The following is an 8,224-nucleotide window of genomic DNA, read 5'->3' on the forward strand; positions in this document are numbered from 1 at the left end:
AGAAGGACTCACATTTTAAAAGAATCAGACAACTCCCATATCTTGTATAATTTGATTTGATCTTCAGAACACTCTTAAAGAGTTAAAAGCACAGGCATAAGTTTTCCCATTTTACAAATGAGGAAGTGAAACATCTAGATGTTAAAAAACTTGTGGCGGATGGAGCCAAGACGGCAGGGTAGAAGCACAACTTTCCCAGAGCTCCAGCTTCCACCTTCCCCAATCCATGTAAAAAGGGGACTCTAAACAAACTTTGGAGCTGCAGAACCCACAAAATGACACAGAGAAGCTAACCTTCTGCTGAGGACAGCCCAGCAGGCCATCAGGAATCCAGCCTAGCACTCTGGGAGCAGGGCCCTGCCCCATGCCTAAGCTTTAGCCCCAGGGCAGTCTGACCAGCCACAAGCAGGAGAGACTCCAGATCAGCAGTAGCTGTGGCCGTTTCCAGATTTATCAACACATAGATGCAAAGGACAAAGTGAGAGGTCAGTACAGTTTGTACTTTGGGACCAGTAGTTGGGAGTGCATACCTTTTGCCCCCTGGGGCAAGAAGCTGCTGAGATTCAAGCACAGCCACCCATCTTCACATGGCAGCTTCAGGACCTGGCCTGCCAAGTGTAGGGGGACCAAGCACCAGTCTGAGCAATAATTGCTTTTGCTTTAACCTGCTTGGATCTGGATTGCAGTCTAGGGTAGAGGTCCTGGGGTGTGTGTCCAGCTTGCCCAAGAGTGTGGAGAGTTCAGAGAGGCATCTATCTGGCAGCTGAGAAACCCCCAGCATTTGGGAAAAAAGCTGTGTGGTGGCAGAGTCCTACTGTGACAAAAAGCCCAGGGGTCAAGTGACTGAGGGGCAACATGACCAGGAAAAGGAAACAAGGCAGACAGAATATTCCAACATTACACTCCTATTTTGGGGACAAAAGGGAGCAAAGCATGGAACAGGAAGAAAAGAGTGAAGTCAGAACTCCTGCACCTAAAGCTTCAAAGGAAAATACAAACTGGTTACAGGGCAAAGAGGACCCTAAGAAGAAGATAAGAGAAGTGGAGGAAAAGTTTGGAAGAGAAATGAGAACAATGCAAGAAAATTAGGAAATGAGAGTCAACAGCCTGACTGAGGAAAATAAAACCTTAGAAAACAGACTGACTCAAATGGCAAAAGAGGCTCACAAAGGCAATGATGAAAAGAATTCCTTAAAAAGCTGATTTTGTAAGATGGAAAAAGAATCTCAAAAGCTCACTGTGGAGAATCATTTCTTCAGAATTAGCATGGAGCAAATGGAAGCTAATGACTTTATGAGAAATCAAGATACTCTTAAACTGATCCAAACAAATGAAGGAATAGAAGGCAATGTGAAATATCTCAGGGGAAAAACCACTGACCTGGAAAATCTATCCAGGAGAGATAATTTAAAAATTATTGGACTACCTGAAAGACATGACCAAACTAAGAACCTAGAAATCATGCTCCAGGAGTTTCTCAAAGAAAACTGCCCTGATGTTTTAGTACCAGAGGCCAAATTATAGGTTGAATGAATCCACTGATCACCTCCTGAAAAAGATCGCAAAGTGAGGTTCTTGATTTCCCAGATTAAAGAGAGAATATTAAAAGCAGCCAGGAAGAAACAATTTGAATATTTTGGAAACACAATCAGGATAACCCAGGATCTGGCAGCTTCTATACTGATGGATCAAAGGTCTTGGAATATGATATTCAGGTGGTCAAACGAGCTGGGATTAAAACTACGAGTCACCTACCCAGCAAAACTGAGTATCATGTTTCAGGGGAAAATACACTCATTCAGTGGAATAGAGGACTTTCAAGCATTCTTGCTGAAAAAGAAAACAGATTTGAATAGAAATTTTAATATTAAGATGCAAGAAGCAAGAGAAGCATGAGAAGGTAAACAGGGAAAAGAAATCATAAGGACCTTATCAAAGTTGAACTACTAACATTCCTACATGGAAAAACAATTGTAAATTATGAAATTTTTCTCAGTAGTTGAAGGGATTAGAAATATATATATATGTCTATATATGAGAGTATATGGGCATATGAATAAATATGTGAATGTGTGTATATATCTTTACTGCTATACACTGAGGGCACAGGACCACTTTAATAGGAAGGGATGCTACTTAATAGGTGAAATTAAGAGATGAGAGGAATATAATGAGAGGAGATGGGGAAAGACAGATGGGGTAAACTCATACAGAAGGGACAAGGGAAAATGGGTTACAATGAAGGGGAAGAAGAGTAAGGCAAAAGAGAATGGGTCCAGCTTATGCCCATTGAATTTGGCTTGAGGGAGGAATGAAATATACACTAAATAGGGTATCTCACCCTCCAGGTGAGTAGGGTGGAAAGGGGATGAGAGGGGAGATGATGGAATGGAGGGCAGGCTGGGGGGGGGAGGGAAGTTTGAAGCACCCACTTTTGAAAAGGGAAGGGATCAAAGTAGAGAATAGAACAAGTGGGAGGTGGGATAGGAGGGAGGGAAATATATTCAGTCTTTTACAATATATCTACTATGTTATTGTTTTGCATTAGCCACACATGTAAAACCTGTACTGAACTGTATCTTCCCATTAAGGGTGGGTGACAAGGAAGGAAGCAAATGAATCTGGAATTGAAGGTTTTAAAATCAAATATTCAAATATATATATATATATATATATATATATATATATATGTGTGTGTGTGTGTGTGTGTGTGTGTGTGTGTGTACTATTATTAATACTATCTTACATGTATTTGGGAAGTAAGATATAAAGGCACTGAGGCATAGAGATGCACTGGAAAAATCAGAAGGGGTATGGGAGAAAATATGGGAGAAAGCAGATTGGAGGTGGATATCCTATGGGACTGCTATTTTGGGGCAGTTGGTAGGGGAAAACTGGGGAGAAAATTTGGTGGAAATGAATGATATAATTCAGAGGTTAGTAAAGCATTAAAAAAAAAAAAACTTGTCCAACATCACATAGCTAATAAGTGACAGATTACAACTTGAACACACAACTTCTAACCATAGGTAAAGCACATTTCCCTTTTTCCTTTGAACCACAATTAGAACATTAATATAACCTGAGTGTAAAACCTGAGTCATGTAAAACAAAAACCTGTTAAGACTCTGAGAACTTCACTGTAACCTTACGAATTATTTCAATAATTTGTTTTACCATTTCCCACTTTCTAACAATCATGAAATTAAACATTTCAAGTTAATCAATAGGGCTGACCTGCCTCAGTAGTTTTGCAACTGACCAGTTCAGAATATTTCCTTCTTATAAGTGTAATAAAACATTTAGTAGATAACTATATAATTGTTTGAAAATGAAATATCTACTCAGCGCAGCAGCAGCCCTTCTCACTCCACAGTTGTCAGCTACGACCCTCCCTTACTCCCCAGCAACCATGTCGAAGGGACCCACAGTTGGCATTGATCTTGGCACCACTTACTCCTGTGTGGGAGTCTTCCAACATGGGAAAGAGGATATCATTGCTAATGACCAAGGAAACAGGACCACTCCAAGCTATGTGGCCTTCAATGACACAGAACGTTTAATCGGTGATGCTGCAAAGAATCAAGTTGCAATGAACCCCATCATCACAGTTTTTGATGCCAAACATCTGATTGTTCGCAGATTTGATGATGCAGTTGTACAATCAGACATGATGCATTGGCCTTTTACAGTGGTGAATGATGCAGGCAGGCCTAAGGTCCAAGTGGAGTAAAAAGGGGAGAGCAAAAGTTTCTATCCAGAGGAAGTATCTTCTATGGTCTTGACCAAAATGAAAGAAATTGCTGAAGCTTTCCTTGGGAAGGCTGTCACAAATGCTGTGGTCACAGTACCAGCCTATTTCAACGATTCCTAACGTCAGGCCACCAAAGATGCTGGAACCATAGCTGGTCTCAATGTGTTTTGAATCATCAATGAGCCAACTGCTGCTGCTATTGCTTATGGCTTGGACAAAAAGGTTGGTGCTGAGAGAAATGTGTTGATCTTTGACCTTGGAGGTGGTACCTCTGATGTCTCCATTCTTACCATTGAAGATGGCATCTTTGAGGTCAAGTCTACAGCTGGGGACACCCACTTGGGTGGGGAGGACTTTGAAAACCGAATGATCAACCATTTCATTGCTGAGTTCAAGTGAAAGGACAAGAAAGTCAACAGTGGTGGTGGCCAGGTAGCACAGCGAGTAAGAGCACTGGCCCCAGAGTCGGGATGACCTGAGATCGAATCCGGGCTCAGACACTTAGCACTCAGCCAGAGATACCTGGCCAAGTAACCTTGAGAAAGTTACTTAATCCCAATTGCTTTAAAAAAAAAGACATCAGTGAGAAAAAGAGGGCTGTTCGCCGTCTCCGCACTGCTTGTTAAAGTGCAAAGCGGACCTTCTCTTCCACTACCCAGGCCAGTATTGAGATTGATTCCCTCTATGAAGGTATCAATTTCTATACATCAATCACCCAAGCCCGTATCGAAGAGCTGAATGCAGATCTCTTCCATGGCACCCTGGACCCTGTGGAGAAGGCCTTAAGAGATGCCAAGCTAAATAAGTCTCAGATTCATGACATCGTCCTGGTAGGTGGTTCCACTCGAATCCCCAAAATCCAGAAGCTTCTGCAAGACTTCTTCAATGGCAAGCAGCTCAATAAGAGTATCAATCCTGATGAGGCTGTTGCTTATGGTGCAGCTGTCCAGGCTGCCATTTTGTCTGGAGATAAATCTTAGAATGTGCAGGACATACTGTTGTTGGATGTCACTCCTCTTTCCCTTGGAATTGAAACTGCTGGTGGAGTTATGACCGTTCTGATCAAACGCAATACCACCATCCCCACCAATCAGACACAGACCATTACCACCTATTCAGACAACCAGCCTGGTATGCTTATTCAGGTTTATGAAGGTGAAAAAGCTGTGACAAAGGACAACAATCTGCTTGGCAAATTTGAGCTCACAGGACTTCCTCCAGCACCCAGGGGTGTTCCTCAGATTGAAGTAACATTTGACAATGATGTAAATGGCATCCTCATTGTTTCTGCTGTGACTAAGAACACAGGCAAGGAGAACAAGATCACTATCACCATTGATAAAGGACGTCTGAGCAAAGAAGACATTGAACATATGTTCCAGGAGGTTGAGAAATACAAGGCTGAGGATGAAAAGCAGAGAGACAAGGTGTCTTCCAAGAATTCTCTTGAATCTTACGCTTTCAACATGAAAGCAACTGTAGAGGATAAAAAACTGCAAGGCAAAATTGGTGATGAAGACAAACAGAAGATCCTTGACAAATGTAATGAAATAATCAACTGGCTGGATAAGAACCAGACTGCTGAGAAGGAAGAATTTGAGCATCAGCAGAAAGAATTGGAGAAGGTCTGCAACCCCATTATTACTAAGCTGTACCAGAGTGTAGGAGGCATGCCAGGCATGCCTGGTGGGTTCCCAGGGGGTGGAGCAGCCCCATCTGGAGGTGCTTCTTCTGGACCCACCATTGAAGAGGTTGACTAAACACATCAGGAAGAGCATTCCACACAGCTTTCCAAAAATTGAAGGACTCAAAGTTTTAGCCAAGGCAGTAGAAGTTTAAAAGTAACATTTAAGCTACTGTGTAAATCTGGGCATTTTGAATACTTGAATGTGTGCAGAGGGAGAGAAGTAAACAACGTTCCACTTTATCAGTACTTGTCTTGGAGAATAAAATTTATTTAAAATTAGCACCATAAAAAAAAAAGAAAATGAAATATCTTTTCCTTAGAGTTTATTATTTTCATTGTGAAACTTCCCCAAATATATTAGCTTCATTTAATTTCACTAAAGCATTTACCTCCAATCCAGAAATAACTGGCTGTGTGACCTTGAGCAACTTACTTAACCCCGATTGCTTAAAAAAAAACAAAAAACATTTACCTATTGATAGCCTGCTCAGTGTCTAAATCAAGAACCTGTTCTCAAAAGCAAATCAAAATAACTGTCTCTGAATTTTCAATTTTATAGCCCCAAATTCTTAAAAAGCCAAAAATCATTTAATCAATTCTATTTAAAATAAAAACTGGAGCTATATTTACTGTGGCGAGTTTTGAGGGAACTGAATCTAATAAGATTTATTTAATTATGTACTCCTATTACAGATATAGTACATATTTTGTCCAGCCTCCTACAAGTTTCATAAAAGGAATGTAGTGTATGTTATGGAAATTCCATATAGTTTTCTTCTTCTTATGAAGTATAAAATTTGACTTCATTTTATTAGAAATACAGTGAATATGGTGACTTCACAGAACCCTGCATCTGTTACATACACATAACAGATTCCATATTTTCTACCAAGTATGTTCTAACTCCTTTTTGTGGCATTCAGTGTCAGTCACAATATGATGTCATCCTACTTTTCTAACCTTAATCCAAATCCCTTCTCTTCATCTACTACAGTTTCTAGCCAAATAATATCCCCTAAATGTACTCTCTGCTTTCCCTCCTTGTTCTCACTTTCCTTAAGCTTAAAAATACCTCCTTTTCCCTTCACATGTTGACTTCCCTGATAGTACTGTATAGCCAACTTATATGATATTTTCCCTATAAAGAATTGCTAAATTTCTTTATTTTTGATATTTAAAATTAACAATCATAAACAAACACACATATTTCAACATAGAAAGAGGAAGGGGAAATAATTATATTAAAAATGAATTTTTCTTATCTACAATTCAAGTTCTTAAAGAAATGTGTGTATACATGAACATGCATTGCATGTGCCTGAGTGAGTGAATAAAGTTGTAAAAAAAAAAAAGAAGTTTGGTTTTATATCTGCCCCTTTTTTGTTTTCTTCTGAGTAGGTACCCCCTCTGCATCTTTCACTACTCGTTTCCCCTTCCAGTAGTTCATTTTCTTATATAGTCTTCTTTCCTGTTCATCTTTCTACTTTGAAATATACGTGTTTCTTGAGACCAGTATATAGGAAGATTTGCCACAATAAGTAGAGGTATATATCTTGAAGAAGGCCAAAAAGAAGAAAGGAGGTGAGAAAAATATGTTAATTTACTTAACTTTAAAAGAGTTAAGATTTTTTTTTCTTTTAGTCCCAAGAGGGTAGAACTAAATATACTGGAAGTCTTCCAGTAAAGGCCTGGATAAGCATTTATTGCACATGTTGTAAGGGAAAATCCCTCTTCAAGGATGAGTTGAACTAAGAGGATGCTGAATTCTCTTTTCTCTGAGTTCTTGTGATTCTGTGATAAGTCCTAATTTCAATATTTTTTTCCACACTAGTTTATGTATAAGAAAGTGAATGGAAAAGATTGAATGCTTCAATGAGTTACAAACTGGAGGATCTGAGTTCTACTGTAGGCTCTCTTCTGCCTTGCTAGACAAACATATCAAAATCATTTAATTTTCACATATGATCATATTCTCATTTATACTTTATTGTGACCTTTCCAAGAACAGTCCTGCAAAAAATTAAAGATGATGGATATACCCAATGCTTTATTTATTTATTTCTTTAGTTTTTGACAATTATACAACTTTTTAAGAGGAAGAGGGTAAATGAAAGGATTCTTTAAATTTATATTTGAGCTATATTTACATTGCTCAATTTTATTTAAAAAACATTTATAAACTCTATATAGAAAACTGCATAATGGCATATAGGTGCCTTTCTTGGATGGCAAATCCATTGTTTTTTTGTTTGTTTGTTTTTAAGTTACACCTTCATACAAGTAGAGTTCAATGCCACTGAAATAATTTAGAAACAAAGGCTAAATGCACAAATACATAGCATTGTTTGTATGTATATTTGCATATTGAAAAGTCTGAATTCAAAAGATCTTTGCATAAATGTACAAATTGATTAAGATTGATTCAAAATTAACTGAAATAGAATCTCACCTTCAAAAAGCTCTATTAACTATCATCAATAAATAAAGCAATGGAATTAATTTAAAAGTTTTATTTAGGACTTGAGAACTTCACTTTATAAGAAGAGCAGAGGGAAAAGCCTGTAATGGAACTAATTGCCAGTAGATTGGAGAAGCACCAGCACAGGCATGATAATTAAATCTATGGCAACTGATGAAATTCTAAAATGAAACAGTGTATAGAGAGAAGAGAAGGTGGCTTAGGATAAAGTATTATAATACACTTATATTTAGTCAGTGATGTTTGCATAGTTTATTATTATTATTATTATTATTATTGCTATATAATATAATGATATCTCAAA

General features: G+C 38.4%; 1 pseudogene; it reads left to right on the forward strand.

Annotated features, from left to right (window-relative positions):
• The first annotated feature begins 3,345 nt into the window (after positions 1 to 3,345).
• On the forward strand, positions 3,346 to 5,687 carry LOC138161261 (heat shock cognate 71 kDa protein-like; annotated as a pseudogene).
• The last annotated feature ends 2,537 nt before the right edge of the window (positions 5,688 to 8,224 follow it).

This window comes from Petaurus breviceps, unplaced genomic scaffold, assembly GCF_028583685.1.
Source record: "Petaurus breviceps papuanus isolate PSGF00001 unplaced genomic scaffold, PetGlider_PUasm1.0 184, whole genome shotgun sequence".
Lineage (NCBI taxonomy): Eukaryota > Metazoa > Chordata > Mammalia > Diprotodontia > Petauridae > Petaurus > Petaurus breviceps.